The 23461-nt window shown below is 37.6% G+C and overlaps 1 protein-coding gene across 1 annotated transcript in view; it reads right to left on the bottom strand.

Moving 5' to 3' along the window:
* Positions 1 to 19768, bottom strand: part of LOC126184816 (probable E3 ubiquitin-protein ligase makorin-1) — a 125119-nt gene extending 105351 nt beyond the window's left edge. The window contains exon 1 of the mRNA XM_049927393.1: positions 19618 to 19768. The gene's annotated coding sequence lies outside the window, so the exon portion shown is untranslated. The remainder of the gene's footprint in view (positions 1 to 19617) is intronic.
* Positions 19769 to 23461: the final 3693 nt, after the last annotated feature.

Genomic DNA, 23461 nt, shown 5'->3' with positions numbered 1-23461 from the left:
GCAATACTTGCATCACTGTAGCCCTGGATGCAGTTCAGTAACAAAGAGGCCATAGTAATCTAAATGTTGGGGCGGCAGCGACAGTCTTGGGTAACGGTGAAGTCACTGATGTGGAATGTATTACAAAGTATTGTCATGGCTTTAATAGTGGAACTATGAATCGCACATGTTTGAATAATTTTAGTGGTTACATTGAAAAGGTGGAGCTACTGAAGGTGTTTAGGAGATATTTCACTTATCACTGAATATGGAAGTAAGTAGGAATATAAAAAGGGAGGATGGTTTATCTGTTTAGCAAGAGTAATAGGAGGCAGATTTCAGACTACCCAACAGATCACAACGAAAATTTCTGTTCCGACACTGACAATGTTGGGTGTTTATGGAAAAAGTTCAAGGCAATCGTAAAATGCGTTTTAGACAGGCACGTGCCGAGTAAAACTGTGAGGGACGGGAAAAACCCACCGTGGTTCAACAACAAAGTTAGGAAACTACTGCGAAAGCAAAGACAGCTTCCCTGCAAAATTTAAACGCAGCCCAACAGAAGCTAAATGATTTAAAGTTAGCGTAAGGAGGGCTATGCGTGAAGCGTTCAGTGAATTCAAAAGTAAAATTCTATGTACTGACTTGACAGAAAATCCTAGGAAGTTCTGGTCTTACGTTGAATCAGTAAGTGGCTCGAAATAGCATATTCTGACACTCTGGGATAATAATGGCATTGAAACAGAGGATGACACGCATAAAGCTGAAATACTGAACACCTTTTTCCAAAGTGGTTTCACAGAGGAAGACCGCACTGCAGTTCCTTCTCTAAATCCTTGCATGAACAAAAAATGGCTGACATTGAAATAATGTCCAAGGAATAGAAAAGCAACTGAAATCACTCAACAGAGGAAAGTCCACTGGACCTGACGGGATACCAATTCAACTCTACACAGTGTATGTGAAAGAACTTGCCCCCCTTCTAACAGCCGTGTACCACAAGTCTCTAGGGAACGGAAGGTTCCAAATGATTGGAAAAGAGCACAGGTAGTTCCTGTTTTCAAGAAGGGTCATCAAGCAGATGCGCAAAACTATAAGCCTATATCTCTGACAGCGATCTGTTCTAGAATTTTAGAACATGCTTTTTGCTCGCGTATCATGTCATTTCTGGAAACCCAGAATCTACTCTGTAGGAAAAAACATGGATTCCGGAAACAGCGATCATGTGAGACCCAACTCGCTTTATTTGTTCATGGGACCCAGAAAATATTAGATACAGGCTCCCAGGTAGATGCTATTTTTCTTGACTTCCGGAAGGCGTTCGATACAGTTCCGCACTGTCACCTGATATACAAAGTAAGAGCCTACGGAATATCAGACCAGCTGTGTGGCTGGATTGAAGAGTTTTTAACAAACAGAACACAGCATGTTGTTCTCAATGGCGAGGCATCTACAGACGTTTAAGTAAACTCTGGCGTACCACAGGGGAGTGTTATGGGACCATTGCTTTTCACAATATATATAAATGACCTAGTAGATAGTGTCGGAAGTTCAAAGCGGCTTTTTGCGGATGATGCTGTAGTATACAGAGAAGTTGCAGCATTGGAAAATTGCAGTGAAATGCAGGAAGATCTGCAGCAGGTAGGCACTTGGTGCAGGTAGTGGCAACTGACCCTTAACATAGACAAATGTAATGTATTGCGAATACACAGAAAGAAATATCCTTTATTGTATGATTATATGATAGCGGAACAAACACTGGTAGCAGTTACTTCTGTAAAATATCTGGGAGTATGCGTACGGAACGATTTGAAGTGGAATGATCATATAAAATTAATTGTTGGTAAGGCGGGTACCAGGTTGAGATTCATTGGGAGAGTCCTTAGAAAATGTAGTCCATCAACAAAGGAGGTGGCTTACAAAACACTCGTTCGACCTATACTTGAGTATTGCTCATCAGTGTGGGATCCAAACCAGGTCAGGTTGACAGAGGAGATAGAGAAGATCCAAAGAAGAGTGGCGCGTTTTGTCACAGGGTTATTTGGTAAGCGTTACGGAGATGTTTAGCAAACTCAAGTGGCAGACTCTGCAAGAGAGGCGCTCTGCATCACAGTGTAGCTTGCTGTCCAGGTTTTGAGAGGGTGCGTTTCTGGATGAGGTATCTAATATATTGCTTGCCCCTACTTATACCTCCCGAGGAGATCACGAATGTAAAATTAGAGAGATTCGAGCGCGCATGGAGGCTTTCCGGCACTCGTTCCTCCCACTAACCATACGCGACTGGAACAGGAAAGGGAGATAATGACATAATTAGGGATCGCGTCCTCCCCTCAACATATTGTTTTTACATTGTATTGTTGCTTGATGTGTTGCAACAAGTGTAACATGAATGTTATCGAGGTATGCCCAACATGACACCACTGTGCCACAGACAGTTATTTACTGTCACAATGTATCAGCATACACAGGCCACGAGAGAGGGAGAGCATCTTGGTACTCTTACAGTATGACTGGTTTTAGTGCTTGTGAAATGGTAGGCAGGTGTTTTGTTCAACCTTGCTGTGCCCAGAAATAGATAAAGCAGTGGTGTGAACAGAGGTTGTGCACTCACTATGACGGGCAGGCTTACAAAGGGTGTCAATGCCCCAGCTAGACAATGCATTAGTTGACACCTGTGAACCGTGATGAAATGTCACAGTTGGTACTCTGAGATTCCTCCTCGTCTGTAGTGCGTTCCTTTTGAAATTCTTGCTTCGCACTATGTTGTTTCCTTACCCTAGCCAGATGGCAGTATGGCATTGCTGCGGCCGGCCAGCCGGCTGAACTGATGTGTTGGCGTGTATGCTGTGTAAGGGAATCCTGCTAGTTTTGATTACCTTCTGACCAGGGTCCTTGCTGAACGCTTGTCTTTAAACATGCCACTAACTGATTAGCATATGTTGTTGCTATTTTAAATTAATCACTGCTCAATAGCCCAACACAGTTTGTCGACTGTCAGAAGCCATGTATGTGTTATTTATTCCTTTATTCTAGTCAATCTATAAGCATGCTATTCATAATTTGTTACTCTAGGTAGCCATTAAGTTGCCATTTTTGGGGTGTTTAGATGGAGTGCAGCTCCTTTGAGTATAGATTTGTTAATTTCCAATTCATTGTTTTTCCACCAGTTTACAATTGTGCTTATGCGCATGTCTATAATCTAAATTTTTTATTACTATTGAGCTGTACTTAATGTCATATTGTAAAGAAAGGAACTTATTGGAGGTTAACAGTCGCCATAAGGTGTTGTGGACAGTGCACTTTCCTGTTATTCATTTTAATGTTCTACTTAATGTGTAAACTTGCTAATTATTTTCTCTTTACATGGAGTGTGCCTGCCTTGATGTTATAAGTGACTGTTTGATAACCAGCTCTTTAATGCACCTACACGCATATTTATATTTATGGGAGTGTGTTCCCCTGTTGAACTTTAAAGAAAGTGTAGAAAACTGAATCAGGTGTTTATTATTGTTCTCATGCTATTATCTGTCAAGCGTAACATGCAACATTTTCTTAGTCCGTTACCAAATGTTACAATAAATGCAAATTGCAATGAAGCGATGCGCTATTTCAGTTTTCCCCATGGTTTCCTATCTCCGCATTGGTTAATCTAAACTCATAATATTTAATTGTATTGGAGGGAGGTGTGTGTGTGTGTGTGTGTGTGTGTGTGTGTGTGTGTGTGTGTGTGTGTGTGTGTGTCTCCCAACCTGCATGGAACATCCCTTTTCAAACACTGTCCAACTCAAGAATGAGACCATTTCCCTGAATGCTTGCAACCCATTACAGTTGCTTATGGAATGCTGGCCTTAGAGCCCATAGGGCTACTAATAACAAGGTCCTCTTTGAAGATCACAAAATAATATGCTTGCCTTCACTGAGTTGACTGCAGACTGATCTGCACCACATCGTTTTGGGTGGAAACCTAGCCACAGTTATGCTGCCCAGTTTGTAGGACAATTATTTACAACTAGGATAGTGAAACTAACAGACTACTGTAGATTATCATATGTAAGTGTACACTACATCAGTTTCCCTAGTAGCTTTGCCCAGTTAAGGCCATACTCGCATTACCTGTGTGGTAGGTGTGTGGCATACCAATTGTATTTTACCCAATAATGATCACTTACTTTATGCATGCGATCGGTGTCTTACTACATTCCCCAAGAAATTGAAACTGTTTAACTGTCTAGAAACTGAGTGAGGATATATAAAGAGCTGGGTAAGCAACATAACTTTTTTGTAATACATAGTTATCCTCCTGTCTTATTTAAAAATAAACTGTATTTATTGCAAAACAAAAATTATCTGTGTTTAATTCAGATATTATTTGAAAAATGTTTATTTATAAAGTGAAACAGAGGGATGTTTTAGGAAAAATAAAACAATACAGAAGTTATCATATGGTACTAGAAAAAACAACTTCCTCAGATAAAGTAAATAAAAAAATAAAAAATCTAACATTATTTCAATATTCCATCGAACTTATGTAAAACATTTTTCTATTATTCATAAACCACTTTCACATTTATCAATATTACGAGAAAACTCTTGATTTTGTTCATGCTGAATGTTCTATTGACTACAAAGCAACAAGAATAATTACATTTTTTTATGTTTGTGCATGTAAACTTAACTTATATCAAAAGTAATTGCTTTTGTTACACAAAGGGTGCAAGTTACACGATAAACTAATTTTTAATACTTATAAAATGCAATTTATATTCTGCAAAGATAAAATACACAATGGACTAACAAAAATACACAATGTACTAACACTGAATAATATGCGGTTCTAATTATGTGCAAAACAAAGAAACAAAGAGAAGTTGTTGGCTCCCAATTCCTCCCTTACATGTTCATTTATGTTTTTTCTCTACCAATGCTACCGATAATCCGATCATTAACATATTGTACCTAAACTACCAAACTGGAGTTTTCATTGAGCACAACCCCATAGCGAATGAAAGTAATTTGTTAAGAATATAATCACATGATTATTGTTGAAACAGCTACTCAAATCATATGTTACATCCCTACATGCACATACCGGGTGATCAAAAAGTCAGTATACATTTGAAAACTTAATAAACCACGGAATAATGTAGATAGAGAGGTACAAATTGACACACATGCTTGGAATGACATGGGGTTTTATTAGAACCAAATAAAAAACAAAGTTCACAAAATGTCCGACAGATGGCGCTGGACAGCAAAACGTCAGTGACTGCGCATGACAATCGTGTATAAAAGGAGCTGTAATGGGAGAGAGAATCAGATGCATCAGCAGTCGCATCATGTTGACATTACCTGAAAAGGCACTTTTAGTGAAGCTGTATTATCAGAATGGGGAATGTGCTAGTTCAACGTTACGATCCTATCGCCATAGGAAGGGGATTCAAACGGGTAAAGGTCCGTTGACAAATGCAGCTGTGGCAAGAATGATTTCAAAGTTCGAAGCCACGGGTTGTTTAGACGAAGACCCTGTAGTGACCGACCGAGCACAAGGCGTAACGCTGCTGAGACAGTTCAGGAAGAAATGGAGAATGTAGCAGGTTCGTTTATGCACGGGGAAGTCTGCGCTCGTGCAGTCGCACTGGCATTCCATATACTACTGTATGGTTGGCACTTAGGCGTACCCTCCGATGTTATCCGTACAAAAACCACCAGCATCATGAATTGTTACCCGGCGATTTAATGAAGTGGAGGGCATTTGCGGTGTGGGCGTTTCAAAAGATGGCGATTGGTTGAGTAATGTGTTGTGGACCGACGAAGCTCATTTCACGCTCTGAGGGTCTGTCAACGCCCACAACTGCAGAATTTGGGCTACCGAAAATCCTAGAACTGTCGTGGAAACTCCACTGCACGACGAGAAAGTGACAGTATGGGTTGGATTTATCACATAGACCGTAATCGGGCCGTTTTTCTTTGAGGAAACGCGTGATTTTGGTTTTGTAACGGGTCATTCCATGTCAAGTCACCCAGGCCTTGACACCAAACATGTCAGATTTTGATGAAACTTGATACAATTACTTCTTTTATCATCCTGAAAGCACTTGTAAAATTTTTTTGCTCTATCTCTTATAGTTTTTTTTATATAAATTTTTAAAGTTTTTAGATTTGGCATTGTTTCAGCAGTCGGAAATCTTAAACGTATCCTCACAACTAAAAAAATTTGTATATTAAAGAATACTCAAGATATCAGTATGAAATTTTGGAGTAAGTTTGTGTATTATATCTAAATGTTAAAAAAAATTACCATAAAGATATATTAAAATCTTCCAAATGAAAAAAATTTTACAAGGGTGTTTTTTTAAGCTAACGGATGTTTAGTTTTACAAAAACTGCAATATCTAGAGTCTCAGACCTGATAGAAAGCTCAAATTTGTTTTAAAATACTCTTAATTGTATAGGCTATTAGATAAAAGAAAAATTATGTTGGCTTTTTAACCTGTTTAATAGTTATCTAATTTTTAAAATAATATTAATTATATTTTAAAAATAAAAAGTACCAAGTGACTTAGACACCGAAAATAAGTTTTTGTCTTCTTGGAGTAACAGTGTACGCTTTGATTTTGTCTTGTTACTCCTGTGTTTTGAAGTAAAAAATTATTACAGTGTTGAACAGTGCTTGGATAGTATTTTATTAAGTTTATTTGAACTTTCAGTAAGTACTGTTACTTAGTTTACAGAGATTCTTTTCCAATATCCTATAAAAGTAACCAGAACAGTAATCAGACCAAAAGTGAAATCAGTATGTCAGATATTCAAACCTGTAGCATAGGGTTGTTTAAAAAATCTGACTGTTTCCAAACAACCTACACACCTTCAAAAAAGTTACAACCGGTATCTGAATTGAGTGAGGAAGAAAAAGATTTGATCCACTTACGATCTGGAATTAATCTGTGTGAATTTAAGAGTATATGTTCACACCACAGCTACTACTTTTTAAATGTTTTTGAAAAGTATCAAACATGTGTAGACCCAGTAAAAAAACACAAAAAGCCCATCAAAAAATTGTTGAGAAGTGTAGGCTTGGATCTTTCTAAACAATTACTGACAAAACATATTAGCATAAAACCTGGACAAAAGCTTTGCTCAACATGGCGTAACTTTTGTGAGGAAAAATTAAGAGTTGAAGTCAATGAAAGTGAAACAGATGATGAAGTCATGGTTGAATTAGAATCATTGGAATCCAGAAATGAATCCCTTGTACAAACAAACATTGCTCTTGATAATTTAGGTTTAACACCGGTAAAAGCTTCATGCCTTGTCAGAACAAAATAAAGGGTCTTATTTTAAAAGGAAGGTTAGCAGTATTGAAAAGACTGCAAAAAAGGCTGTTTCAAAAGCATTAAAATATGATGCACCAAGTTCTGATGATGACGAAGAAGATACAAGTGTGGTTGAGAAAGCAATGGATTTTGATGTAATGATTTCTCTTATGAAAGAGATTTTATCTGTTGGGAGGTCTAGAAAAATGCAGATTGTGACCTTGGCTCCAGATTCTTGGAGTCGAAATAAAGTGATGAAAGAATTTAATGTGAGTGAGTACATGGTGCGACAAGCTAGAAAGCTAAAATCTGAAAAGGGTATTTTGGAAACTCCTGGTCCAAAAAAAGGTAAAACGCTTTCTGAAAATACAGTAAGACTTGTAACAGATTTTTATGAAAAGGATGAAAGTTCCAGAGGGCTACCTGGAACAAAAGACAAAGTAAGTGTTCAAAAAAATGTGTACATGCAAAAAATACTCATTTTGTGTAACTTGAGAGAACTCTATTATTCTTTCAAATGGGAGAATCCCGAGGTAGAAGTAGGATTTTCAAAATTTTGTTTCTTGAGACCTAAATGGTGTATCCTTGCTGGTGCTGCAGGCACACACACTGTATGTGTATGCAGTATCCACCAGAATGTTAAACTATTACTGGATGCTGTGAAAATTGAAGAATCTTATAAAGACCTAATTAAGATGCTTGTGTGCAACACAGAAAACCAAAACTGCATGCTACATCATTGCGACAGCTGTCCTGCAAATACTGCACTAACTGAGTACTTAACTGAAAAACTAAGTGAAGATTATGATTGAGAAGAAGAAATTGTAATCAGTCAGTGGGTTAACACAGACATGGCAGAAATGATCATACAGTCTATCAGTGTTGAAGACTACATTTCTTTATTGGTTAGGTCATTGGAAAAGCTCACCCCGCACTCGTTTATAGCAAAATCCCAATCAGCAGCCTTTAAAAGATTGAAAGAAGACCCACCACCCAAAACAGCAATTATTGTGATGGATTTCAGTGAAAATTATTCCTTTGTAATACAAAATGAGATCCAAAGTTACCACTGGAATAGAGGTGGTTGTACTCTACACCCAGTTGGAGTTTTTCTAAGAAATGAGGAAAACAATGTTTTTGTTTCCAACCACTGTTTTATTAGTGATGACCAAGAACATGACACTGGTTTAGTTAACTCTGTACAAAAATAAATTACAAAGTGGCTGTCATTACATCATACTGACATTGACTCAGTTCACTACTTTACAGATGGTTGTGCTGGGCAGTACAAAAATAGAAACAGTTTTAAAAATTTGATTGAACATTTGAGAGACTAATTTGAAGGCCCAACACTCTTTTTTTTTTGCAACAAGTCATGGGAAGTCAATTTGTGATGGCCTAGGAGGAACTATTAAAAGAATTTTAAGGAAAGCCAGTCTACGGCTTTCAGGCGAAGAGCAAATAATGACAGCAATCGATGTGTACAAGTTTTGTAAAAAAAAAAATATTGAAAACATTCATTTTCACTTTATTGACAAAAAAGAAGCTGATTTGTTACGGTTAAAACTAGAAAAACGTTTTTCAGCAACCCAAACCATTCCTGGAACAAGAAGTTTTCATAACTTCAAACCACTTCCAACAACCAACCTTGAAATTAAAAGGACTACAGATAGTGTAAAACCCTCCTTAGTCTTTTCTTTCCATTCTTCTTCTGATTGGGTTCGTGTTGAACCATCCATAAATAGCTATGTGGCTGCAAATTATGATGGTAACTGGTACTTTGGACTGGTAAAAACAATATTCAATGATGAAGAAGATGCAGAAATTCTATTTCTACATCCTTCAGGACCAGCTGCATCATTTTATTGGCCTGCAAGAGAAGATTCTTGCATAGTACCTTTGGAGAATATAGTCTGTGTAGTAGACACACCTCAATCAAGCGGCACTGGAAGAATGTATTGCTTCAAAAAAGACTGTATCAAAAGAACTGAAAGCTCTTGGATGAAGTGGAAAAACCGTTTGAATCAGCATTAATGTTTATTAAAAAGACAAAATTACTCAAAAAATTCAATGTTTCAAGCAATCAGTTGGGTTATACATAAGTGTCGTAAGTACACTATCTTTGTACATAATTCTAATGTAATCTACTATGATTAATAAACATGTTAAAAAGCCATCATTATTTTTGTTTTATCAAGTAGCCTATATGTTTAAGAGTAAATTAAAACAAATTTGGGCATTCTATCAGGTCTGAGACTCTAGATATTGCAATTCTTATAAAACAAAACATCCGTTAATATATGAAAGTGCTGGCAGGTCGACAGACACACAAACGAACACAAACATACACACAAAATTCAAGGTTTTGCAACAAACTGTTGCCTCATCAGGAAAGAGGGAAGGAGAGGGAAAGACGAAAGGATGTGGGTTTTAAGGGAGAGGGTAAGGAGTCATTCCAGTCCCGGGAGCGGAAAGACTTACCTTAGGGGGAAAAAAAGGACGGGTATACACTCGCACACACACACATATCCATCCACACATATACAGACACAAGCAGACCGTCTGTATATGTGTGGATGGTATACCTAAAAACAAAGATGATGTGACTTACCAAATGAAAGTGCTGGCCTTTAAATATGTCTGCTTGTGTCTGTATATGTGTGGATGGATATGTGTGTGTGTGTGTGCGCGAGTGTATACCCGTCCTTTTTTCCCCCTAAGGTAAGTCTTTCCGCTCCAGGGACTGGAATGACTCCTTACCCTCTCCCTTAAAACCCACATCCTTTCGTCTTTCCCTCTCCTTCCCTCTTTCCTGATGAAGCAACTGTTTGTTGCGAAAGCTTGAATTTTGTGTGTATGTTTGTGTTTGTTTGTCTATCGACCTGCCAGCGCTTTTGTTTGGTAAGTCTCATCATCTTTGTTTTTAGATATATTTTTCCTACGTGGAATATTTCCCTATATTTTAATAGCATCATTTTTATCTTCAAATATGTATAATAAATAAACTTGCTGCAAAAATTCATGATGTTACCTAAAAGAGTTTTTAAGATAAGCAATTTTAAAGTTTTGAATACAAATTAAATTTACCATTTCTGAAGGTTCGGAAAACGCAAAACATAAAAACTTTAAAAATTTATATAAAAAAAAGAAACTATAAGAGATACAGCAAAACAAATTTTCAGGTGTTGTCAGGATGGTATTAGAACCATTTGAGCCAAATTTCACGAAAATCTAAGGAGGTGGGTGTAACATTTATTTTTTATTGGGTGATTTGATATGGAATGACCCTAACTGCTACCGTGACGGGTGAGAGGTATGCCGATATGTTACAGAATCACATCACCCCAGCCTGGCTGATAAACACCTGCTGGAACGTATGATGTTTATGCAGGATGGCGCTCCACCCCACGTTGCTAGGCGCGTGAAAGCTCTCTTGCGCGTGTCGCTAGTTCTGCTATTTTCCTTGGCAAATACGGGGTAGATGTTACTCAACATTGGGTGGTTCACCAGAGTAATTGCCCAAACAGAGGGGAGAAGCATAGTAATCCTGGCTCAACTACAGATGATCGAGATTTCACTCCAGTTACTCTACATACTATCTAAGTGTCACCAAGCCTTTGGCTATTACAACAACACACAGCATTTACACCTTGACACACACAAATTCTTGTTTGATAATTTCAGCCATCATCAGCATCACAGGTAAGATTTAACGTTGGTTAGTCTCTTTTCTCGTACTCTGTCTAATCTCTTCATGATGGATAAGGATGACAATCCTTGCATTTCCCACCCCTTCAGTTTCGGTACTGAAATGTGTACCAGACCCTCATATGTTCCAACAGTCACATTACAAATAAAGTGTGGGGACCTGTTGTTGAGTCTTATTGGTTCCAGTTAAAAGGTTGTATTTCAAAGTCTCTTCATGTATTTCATGTCCTAGTAACACTCTTTGGACTCTTCAGTACATTAATCGGGGTCACTTTCAAATCAGCCATCATCTCTTAATAACCAAAGGTATGACCTGAGAATGTGTTTAGTACTCACCAGTAGACCAAACTGCCCACAGAGAGCACTTACTTTCATAATTATCAGCTTACATGGTGCTCTCAAAGCAGCTGTTAACAAACAAATTCAGAGAGCTTAGCATATCTAAACAAAACTAATGTAAGTGGAATTTGGAAGGTGCTCCAGACATTGCTACTATTGGCATTGTTCAAAAGCCTTCCAAACCACCAATGACCAGCTCATGCTGAGGAAGGAGTTTTATGTACGTTTCTAACATTCTCACGATCTTGGTAGTTCATCCAAAAGCACTGAACTCTGTAAAATAACTTTTGCTGTCACACCAAATGACAGGCACTATAGTATGACAGTAACCTATGGTTACAGAGGACTACTGGCAATTACTGGCCTCTGCTGGGGAACCCCAGATTTAGTAGGCCCATTCCATGCCATTCCTACACCACACCCCTATGAGCATCTCACAGCATTAACACTACTATAATCTACCACACAAAAACGATTCTGCCAGCATTGTAGATTAAGTGTAAAACTAAACTTTTCTGTAAATGGAATATGTTCTAATTATTTATAGCTACATCGCACAACTTTGCCTTTCTCATGGCGAATGAAAAGAGTAAGCCCACCAAAAGTGATATATGCAGTGAAGTGTATAGCAAATAAGCAAAACAAATGTGTATAATGAAACTGCAGTGAATCTGTCCTCTGTTAGAAAATCATGTATAAGAGTCAGGCGGGGTAATATGAAATGATTTTTAAAAGTTTTGGACTGATTTGAAGTCATTACTAGCCAGCCAAATTTAAAAAAGTCCTTTTCATAATTTTAAGACATAACAGGCCTTAAATACAAACTCTGATCTTTGATTCATTAATCTTTTGATTCTGACTGAAATCATTAAAAAATTACATTTACCCCATTATATCAGGCGTAAATGGAAATCTCAAAGCTTGGACTAGGTATGGATTTGCTAACAGGGAAACTGTAATCTAACACTGTTCTACAACATTGTAAAATTATCCTGAATGACTGCAAGTGTTTACAATAACCCCAACCAATATGTAGATCACAGAATGGACCCTTATCAAAATAATTTAGTAAAAACTCCAAAATAAGCAATTCTTGGGAGGGATTTATCAAATAACATTAAAACTGAGGTCGTAGGTAACATACTCCTCACCAACACACAAACAGAACATGTGAACAAAACATATCAGTAGGCCCCTCCCCCCCACCTCCCCATTTGGTTTTAACAGAGTCAAACGTAAGTGTGAAGAGAGAGATGTCAGATAAATGACTTGCCAAGCACACTAAATGAATGTGTTTTTGTTCGTCCATTTCTATTAATAAGACTGATCCTGGTTTGTAATATCTTAGGGAGTAAACATAAATGTGCAATGGTTCTCATTTAGCTTGAAATTCAATAATTTTATTACTATAACTCCATTTGGTTATGATAAAATACTTAAATGTGTAACTTACCAATAAATAAGTTAAAAAAATACAGTTTTCTTTCTTCCACAATATGGAGCTGAACTGCTAGACACATCACCACAAAAGCTCAACAATAACAAAATTTAACAATATAAAAAGAGGGAAGTGTTGCCAGAATAAAATATGACGACTGAAAACAAATCCCACCAATTACACCATACTTCCCTCCAGTACAATTTTATACCTGTTTCCAATTACCTGAACACCCCACCTGACTATGTTACGTCATGGAAGACTATGTGTACAGTGAAAATAAGTGGGCAGCCATCATTCATTGCAAAAATTTTAAGTAAATGTTGACCAGAAACTTTTCAACCATAGACAATTAACCTCTGCTTTGTTATACAAGTATTTCCTAGAAATTTCAAAATCTCGTCTATCTTAAGTGCTCTGACTGCAGAGGATACCAATGAAATTCCAAATAATAGACAGAAGTCAATGAAACAAGACAGAAAACCATGTATTATCAGTGCCAATAAAGAAAGACGGTGAGATTTTTCAAGTTGACAAAACAATCACACAAACACAAACAATCACACAAACACAAACAATCACACAAACACAAACAATCACACAAACACAAACAATCACACAAACACAAACAATCACACAAACACAAACAATCACACAAACACAAACAATCACACAAACACAAACAATCACACAAACACAAACAATCACACAAACACAAACAATCACACAAACACAAACAAAAACAATCACACAAACAAAAACAATCACACAAACACAAACAAAAACAATCACACAAACACAAACAAAAACAATCACACAAACACAAACAAAAACAATCACACAAACACAAACAAAAACAATCACACAAACAAAAACAATCACACAAACACAAACAAAAACAATCAAAAAAACAAAAACAATCTCACACACAAAAACTATCTCACGAATCAATTTTTAACTTTCATTTAAAAACTGAAGTGTTTAAAATATCCACAACAGTTTTTAGGCTGAAGGGATGTTCAGTAACTGTCTTGTAAAGAACTACACAGGCAATGCTTTTCTATCATCTCTCGCAATGATTTGTATATGTATAAATCACCGAGTTCATCCGCAGTCCGAAGGGCACATTAAAATTTCAGTACCTGTTCAACTAATGCGTTAAGTTAGTTTGAAGGTGAGAGGAAGGCATGGGTATCCCATAACTAACAGGCCTGTGCTTAGTAAAGTACTAAAGGTTTCCACGCCAACCTTTGGGTAGAGGACAGCTTTACATTGAAGTAGTAGTACATTCAAAAATGAATCTGGAATTTTAGTTCAAGTTTCACTTTCTTTTGATGCTTCAATGGTGTTTAATAATGTTTGGATTGATGGAGAAATACTTCACATAACACGAGATGGAATTTCAACTAGGTATGACAAGAACAGAAATGGACCCTGCATTGAACCTTGGCACATTCAAGAAATTGTGTGTACCCAGTAAGAACAAGCTTATTTACTGCAAACACTAAAACTGCCCAACTACCTGCAGCCTGATAGTAGCTAAGAAGAGGGGTAAAACAATTATTAATAATACTCTCAATGGTGTACAATGGGTCTTTCTCCAACAGTAAGTTATCAGCCTCACAACATAGAAAAATCACATTCATAATATTTTGCAATATATTAGTAGTCAATGACCAGAAAAAAGGAAAGCTGCAACCGAGTTTCATAACTTATAAAGTGACCACAAGTAAACCAAAAAGAAAAAGTATCTGTAAGAAACAGAAACATCCACACAACCCTAAAATATTACAAGTTTTGATCACCTACTCCAAATCATGCATGAAAATTAACAACTAAATGCTCAACACTTGTAAAATTTCTTGTTTGTCCAGTTTACTGGCTTTTTTTTTTGCTCCAAAATATGACTCTTAACAAATACAATTATAATTTGCATAAACATATTACATTACCAGTGCCAGGTGAAGTTTTCTGTGTTTCTGTGGAAGTTCCAATAAACATCTTACCAAGATCATAAACACTGACTTTTGAAGGCTAATTTGTGTAAACACCCCCCTCATAAAAGTTCTAAACAAGCTTTTCTCAGACTACCTCCAGCTGACTGCCTAAGCCTATGATGACTCAAACAGCTTTTTTTCTAGATCTGTTAATTCAATTTTGGAATCCCGTTTATAGAGAAGAATCAGTAACACGAGTTTTGCGAATAAATTACATTTTCTTAGTATTCTAAAAATTAATATTTGACATCTGTCTGAAGAATACACAAGCTACTTTATGTTAGCTGCATATTCTAAGGATACAACTGAAACTGATATCAAACATCCATATTAGTCATTAATTAAGACACACCCAAGAAAATGTAATTCTCGCCAAAACACTCATCTGACCATTGCTAGAGCTATTGTCTGGGATCTCTACCATGGAAGATTACAGTTAAACATACCATCGACTGCACAGTCGATAGGTTGGATAGGACTGATGGGGCTAAAGAGACCAGACTACGGGGTGTTGAGTCCCTCCATCCTATATGCACCAAGCCAGGAATAGCCCTCAAGGAAAAAAAAAGAGATAAAAGAATGTAGAAGTGAGAGAGGGGTAAGGAGGGGAAGGTGGGCGAGTTGTTCCACCCAGGAAGCAGCTGGAAGACCCCAGGGCATGCTAAGCAACTGAAGATGTACCCTCTGCATCCAACCTGTTTTTCCTCCTCCTCTGTTACTGCAAGAAAACTAGCTACTTGGACAAATTCATGAAATCTTAGGAAAGAGAACAATGATGACAAAGCAGTAAACAAACAACAGATATAAAACAACAACAGGATTTAAAAAATTGTGAAGGGCAGAAGCCAGGCCAGACCACTGAGCAAGGGCAGCTTGCATTTTTCGTGGCTTATTTACAATGTATGTACATAATATGCAACCCACTGGGTTGAAGTGGGTAACAGGGCACCTCACCCATCTCTCAAGTGGGAGAGGAGGCTAATGCAGCCTACCTGAGAGAGAGAAGAGTAGAAACCACTTTCACAGGTAAAACGGAAAATGAGATCAGCCGCTTTGGTGTTGTCCAGGAGCACCAGAGGCAGTGTGTCAGTAACTATAAGGTTTCACCATAAGGTGGCCAAATTCAAGATGTCTAGTAGGATGTGGGCCACCACCAGACAAGCACCTGGGGACAATAATTACAGATGAAGCACAAACTCAGATTGGATGGGAAAAGGAATTGGGCATGCCCTTTATTAACGAGAGCATCCCAGCGTTGGCCTGGAATGATTTTGGGAGATCACAGAGAACCTCAATCTAGAAGGCCAGAAAGGGATTTCAACTGTCACCCTCACGAATAAGAGTCCAGTGAGCTAACCACAGCACCACCTTGCTCAGTGGTCTTTACTGAAATGGATCAACAGGAACTATGCATAAGTGTTTGAGAAAAGCGGCATGATTTGTCACACACTTCTCTGAGCATAAATGGTACAAATGGAAATGAGCATACGGCATCGTGGGCCGGGAGGCCCTCATTCGGGAAAGTTCGGCCGCCGAGGGCAAGTACTTATTGCATTGACGGCACATTGGGTGACTTGTGCGTCAGAGATGGGGGTGAAATGATTATGAGAACAACACAATACCCAGTCCCTGAGTCAAGAAAATCTCCTGCCCCAGCTGGGAATCGAACCCGGGCCCCTTGGAGTGGCATTCTGCCACACTGACCACTCAGCTAACGGGGGTGGGCAGCATACATGGTGCAGCACATAAACACATTCAACCTCTGGACAGTTATACACTAGCAGCTCCTACTGCAAATGTTCAAGTTTTTCACTGTCATGTTTTCTGAGACTCAGGCAATTTAAATAATGCATTTCAGTAAGGTATCTTCCCCAGATTGAGAATGGTCATTCCAGCACTTAACGAGAAATCTTACTGCAACTACCATACATTTCACTTCCGAAGTGACCATTCTGTCATTCATTATCATAATTTGTGATGACTACTGCCATACCAGTAAAATTTAGACAGTCAGATGTGCCAAAACTGCCAAAATTTATTAACTATAACCTGCTTCACCAAAAGCTAGTGCTCCATAGGTACAGTTTCAAGAGACTCTACTGTCATATTGAAACCTCTGGGATGTCACTACCTTGATCCAGACTACATGCAGGTGGAAGTAGAGGGCTAAATGTACCACAGCACAATTGTTAAAACTATGGGATACACACATCAGTGGTAGTTATGTAGTAGATCCCCTACATTTTTCATGGCTTATATACAATATATGTACATAATACGCATCCAATACTTAGCCATTATGTAAAATGGGTTTTCCGAATTTACCTTGTCATTTTAGTTTTCATGGCAAAGTGTGTTAAATATAGCAAGACATATAAATTAGATTATGATGCAGATTAACGTGCTGCCACACCCTATATTCTTCATTCACATTTACTGGTTTCCCCAACTCAAATTATAGCCGTCCAACAACCCAACTTAAGATCCAGTGCTACACTACAAATCAATCTTTCACTACAACAAAAGAAAAACTTTTACAAATGAAATCATACACAAAATAAGTAAAATCTTAATTATTTGGATGTTTTGTACATCATAATTTTAACCTCTTGCTATGATATGACAAGAGTCAGTTTTACGATTGTAGATCCTCTCAGCGAAAAACGTGGGAAGATGCTAACCATTTAAATTACTTCTTCAGGGTGGTTGTGTTTTACTACATACATACCAGTGAGCTACATTATGTTTAATGTGTTTACCCCAATGTCCACACACACTCAAACAATTTACAGTAAGTATTACACAAAAGCACACAGCACATGAAAAATAATGATTTCTAATGCAAATTTTAGTGCCAAAGTTGAAAACATGATCTGGAACAAATCGCCTGCACATAATTAATCGAAAATGAAGCATTAACTTAAGTCACCCAGAAGAAAAATTACAGCCAACAAACATCCTTGAGGAAAATAACAAACAAAATTATGTTTAAAAGTTCTAAATGGAACTATAAATGAGACAGTTTGAAATAATATAATTATCTTTTCAGTTTCAAACCCATTCAGACTCTACTTACAGTGGGCTAGTAATGTTTAGAATAAATATAGGCACAAACAGCACACACTGATGCTAAACAAACATCAGCACATTTAAAAACACAAAAGTTGAGGATACTGCTGCATTAACAATCAATGCCCTAATTACAGGTGAGGCACAATGTGCTTACTTCACACGGTTATGACAAACTCTTGTAAAAACTAGTGACATCAACGAAAGAATTGAAAATCAAATGTCACTCGATGTGAATTGAACAACAGACCTGATGAATCATGTTGTATTAGACTGAACAAATACAAAGGTGCCAAGACATAGCATTCAATAGATCCAGTCACAAATGACTGCAACCCAGTAATAATTTGAAAATTATTGACAAAGAATTATGATTCCAGAATTTTAATGAGATCTGTACTTGAGCTCAAATTTAAGCACATTCCAATGATGTATTTTAAATATGGGTTTCTAAAATTAATGAAGTTATTTCAGAACACAATAATTACCCCCTAATATGGGCCAAATCCCCCTAAATATAACCTTTACACCAAACACACTTTAAAGCAAAATTCCCACTGTAAAACACGAGACACCCATTACAAAAATAGTGAGGAGATGTCCATGAAGATGCAGTCATCTGTGTACTATGTAACTGTCCACAACAAACAAAAAAGTCATTACGCTATTTAAACGATTTTTTTTATATCTTCTAGCACAGTTAAACACTTACATTGCAACTCGATGGAAGTTCATTCACAGTGCACAGCAGTATGTTATACAGTACACAATTCTGTTAACATAAAGATACTTTTTTTGTGGTGTATCACTGTGGAAGTCGCTGAAAATAAGGCGCGAATGTGATCGTTTCGATGGGGGGGGGGGGGGGGGGGAAGGGGGGGAAAAGGGGGAGTCGGGCTAGACTTCGGGGAATGGTGTATTTTTAATATTTTGGTACACGAATGGCAATTCGTAAATATCCATAAAAAATTGTCAGATCCCAAATTGTTAAAAACATGTGTAATCCTGACTTCTAGAGCGTTTTCTTGAATGCAAAACGCCTGAATACACCATATTCTTACTTTTCCCTGAGAGCTAGGAAGGGGTGCCCTCACCCCTCCGCTTTGCCTGGAAGTATGGGAGCCCCTGGTCGAATAATTTTAGGGCTGTATACTTCACTTCTTTTCTGATGCATCAACGTTACAGGTGTGTTTGTTTATTTCTAACACTGTAAAACATTAGTCTATATATTTGAATGCCACTATGCGCTGTAATTAATAAACTAATGTTTGAGCTGAGGCGACGTTCGTATACCTAAATTGCTCACAAAAATTTCAGTGTATACGCCACATATAATACGAGTTTTCACACACAGTAATAGTGTCTCGATACACATAATAGCCCTGGATTATTATCCCATTGTGTTAACGGATTTAAATCCCCCACACGGGCTCATTTTCACAATTTAACCATGAGAAACAACAATATGAGATACATTAACGCCGCTGAAATTTACCATTATCACTTTCAATTAAAATAAAATGAACACCCAAAATAAGATTTTTTTTCTTATTGACTTTCACCAATTGTCTGCTGTTGTTGACGAAACAACTGTTTTGTTACCAAATGTATACAGTTTACAAAACTTAATATCTGAATAATCTTAGTAGTGTCAAGTTTCTTTAATTCACGAAAAACGATAGCATCAGTTTCACTTCGCTCGTATATTGCGAAATAAGTTGTCATGTGAGTCGTGACATTATACATCTCTTCAAACTGTATAAACTACACTTACCAAAAAAGTTTTGCACTTCTTCACAGCCCGCTTCTTTCACACCACCACATGAAACCCACTTCGCACCGATGCAAACAACTGCTTAATGTATCAAACATCACAATTCAAAACCCTCTAACATTACATCTTTGGATACTCAAAGACTTTTACTTTCACAGTAAATATTACAAATGAGCCCAATGTCGATAAGTTTACTTGCACCAGTCTAGATGTGACTTTCTCGAGCTTATAGAGCACAATTTGTTGCGCTACTTGCACCAGTCTAGATGTGACTTTCTCGAGTCTATAGAGCACAATTTGTTGCGTTATTAGCCTTTGTTTTTCTAAATGGAATGCTTTTTTCTGCGTATTAGAAAGAGCCTTCGAAGAGGATTTCAACGACGTAACATTTGTGGAAAATGATCGAATTGGAATAAGATAACAGCGTCGGTGTCCTACTATAAACGAAAAAGATCCTATAAATGCCTGCTGTAATGGTCCTAATGTAAGGAAGTACGTAACTCATATATGAATGGTACATTTATTAGTGTAACTGTCATTTGAATTGTTCACCTTGATATATGCTCTTAGGTTGTTCTGGACAGAGGATACTACGTATTGAACTTCAATTGCAATTCACGAATTATTGTACCATGAGCCAGTGTTTTATGAGATTTCATGTCGTCCATAGATGTCGGTAATTCCTTGTAGACTTCGTGTTTCAGTTTTCCCCAAATATGAAAGTCTAGAGCCTGCTGAACACACAGAGCATTTTTTGTTTCCCGTTACAGACCTTTTTTTGTTTCCCGAATGACTGAACCAACGATCCTGAAAAGATCTGTTAAGGAGTTCTATAACAGTTACATTACAGTAGTCGTATTTCATGAATTCCATGGAGAGTGATCGCTAGGGAGTAGAAAGAAATCAAGGACGTACATTTATAATGGGAAATTATAAAGTTTCTGTTTTTAGGATAATGCGGCAGCGTTTATGTAACGTTGCGCGACTTCAATGTGGGGTTACAGTGTCTCTCTCCTAAGAGACATCAGGCATACTTTGTCCGATGTCTTTGCACATATTTGCGGTTACTTTTTGCATTGTGTAGCTGGTGTCAGCCCAAACAAATGCTGCTCACTAAGTCTTTCATACGACGCTCATTATCGACGAAAAGCGACGTTTTTTTCTCTTGCAAACAGAATTATTGTTAAAGCGGAATTTTAAGTGCCCATTCGATAGAGCGGCCTCCAGATTAGTCTTGGGCGACATTCGTTTTGTCGATATGTATTTACAGCGATGGTAAAACTAGAAGTATATCCAATACCCCAGCAGTGACAGCATCACCCTGGACCGAACTGACTGCCACCGCCAAGCAAGCAGCACTACTAAGTCGCTGCTGGATTGCAGTTTATTCTTCGAGTTTTAATGCCACTGTTAATACATATCGATAAAATGAATATCAGACTAGACTATTTTCCGACTGCTCTGTCAATCTGACACACAAAATCCCCATTTAAAAGTAATTTTGTTTGTAATGGGGAAAACCGACGCTTTCAATTGACAATGGGCGTCACATGGACGATATGATGAGCAGGAACTGTTTTGGCAGACTACAGCTACTCAATGCAAAAAGAAATTGCAACTATCTGCCGAAACACCAGAGAAAAATGTGCCTGATGGCTCTTAGGGCAGATACCCAGTATAAGCAACGAAATATAGGCAAAAGATTAGTGTAGCATTCCTGTCTTTCCGACCTGCATGTGGTAAATGTGAGAATCTGAACTATGGTGACAATAATTCCAAATATGCCCAAACAGAACCAACGTGCTGTTATTCTTTTCTTGGCTGTCGAAGTACAGACACCACCATCAGAGGATGAAGAACGTGTATGGGGCAGCACGTATGTCGAAAACCAATTTGTGGAATGGTGCGACAAGCTGTGCTGCTGGCTCATGATAATGCATGTCCCCATATCGCGTATGTCATAGTGCGTAAGTTAAACCAACTCAAGTGGGAGACACTCAAGCACTCGCCCTATAGTCTTGATCTCTCTCCTTAGTGATTATCACACCACTGGTCCCTTAAAAAAGGCCTCAAGAGGTCAACAATTCCTGTTGAACAAGGATGTGTAACAGGACATAATGTTTTACCAAACAGATATCCTCAACCTGGTGTGTCAGTGGGATGATTATCCCAATGCTCACAGGGGTTTTTGCCTGATTGACATACTGATTCTGGACTGTATACCCTTGAAATTGAACCTTTTTGATTGGCCCTTGTAATTTATTCTACGAGCAAAACAGTGGAATGATAGTAAATTACGAAGACGGTCTTCAATGGATTAGAAGCAGTTGCCCAATAGAATGTTCTTTAATTCCGTCATAAACTCCAGTAAATTATCAACATGATATTTAATTTCCTCTGGTAGGTTTTTGAAAACATATTTACCCATCTATCTGACTCCTTTCTGTAAGAATGTTAGCCTCTCAAGATCTTTGTAGATATTGTTTTTGCTCCTAGTGTTATATTCACATTTCTCACTATGTTTTGCAAAAAAGAGAAATATAGATAACAACAAACGACAGTAGTGAATATCTGTATTGTGAAGTAGTTGTCAACATACTCAGCTTTTTGACCAGCTCTGAACAGGAGACTCTTCAATTAATACCAGATATAATTTTCATAACACATTTCTGTATTCTGAAAATATTATTCCTGTAAATTGAATTTCCCAAGCAAGTGATTCATGAACTCATTGGTAAATGGAATTATGCAGAATAAGTTAGTTTCTTCATTTTCAAATCATAGATACGAGTAATCATGTCTACTATAAACATAGCTGAACAAAAGCGTTTAATTAATTCTAGGCAGTGGATTGTCAACTGAGGTTGTGATCTATCTGCAGTCTCAAGAACTTAATACTTTCTACTTCTTGTATTTCATTGCTTGAGGAACTTACAGCTTATGGAGTCCTGGAAGAACTACTGAATTGTTTGAATTGTGCCTTGTCAAAATTCCTTGATAATCCAAGAGCCATCTGTTGATTGTAATGTTATGCATATGTAGACAAGCTAATTGGCCGTCCAGTATTGACACAAGGTAAAATGAAATTGTTGTATAGCTGAATGCTAGCAGGGTCAGGTCTCATGGGTGCAGTGGCAGGTCCGGCTAGGTGACTGGTAGACGTGATTCGAGGTACAACGACGAGCAGTGTCGCTCGAATTGAGTAAATCCCAAGGCTGGAAATTTGGACGGCTGTTGCTCGCATGGCTTTTGTGCAGGAGGTGCACCAAAAATGGTGGTGTCTCAAACAAGCTGAAAGATGGCTTTTTGCAGTTCTTTGCGAATCTATAATAATTTAAACTCTGAATACATTGGTGACCTCCGAAAAATGAGATGCATCGAATCACACACCAACATTTTCAATATCTTTTAAACTGCAGAAGTAATGATATTTCATATCATAGCATTGCAAGATAGCTATCATCCCAGAAAGCCACTCGTCTATAATCTGTTTTGTGTTGTTGTGTTATGGCGTCTTTTACATCGTTATTACTATTTAAATGTTTGTCAGAACATCATAGTCTGCATAATTACATAGCATATGAATGCAGCGCGAATACCCCATATCTTGACATACTTCTATAGTTATTTAATTAACAGTTTACTACTTTTCTAGCAACTTTATTTAAATGTTGATTGCAAGTACGAATTTCAAAGTGCTCAGCCCCATGTGTTAGCAGACATCACAATTGGAAAGAGAACCAAAAGACACTTCTGTCAAGAAGGCATAAACAATATTTTAAACAATATTTAATGACAGATGACTGTCATTTAATGTGAGTGCACTTGCACAAGTATACTAGCT

The sequence above is a fragment of the Schistocerca cancellata genome, chromosome 4 (assembly GCF_023864275.1).
Source record: "Schistocerca cancellata isolate TAMUIC-IGC-003103 chromosome 4, iqSchCanc2.1, whole genome shotgun sequence".
Taxonomy (NCBI): domain Eukaryota; kingdom Metazoa; phylum Arthropoda; class Insecta; order Orthoptera; family Acrididae; genus Schistocerca; species Schistocerca cancellata.
Note: the sequence above shows the minus strand (reverse complement) of the source record. Positions and strands in the feature narration are given on the sequence as shown.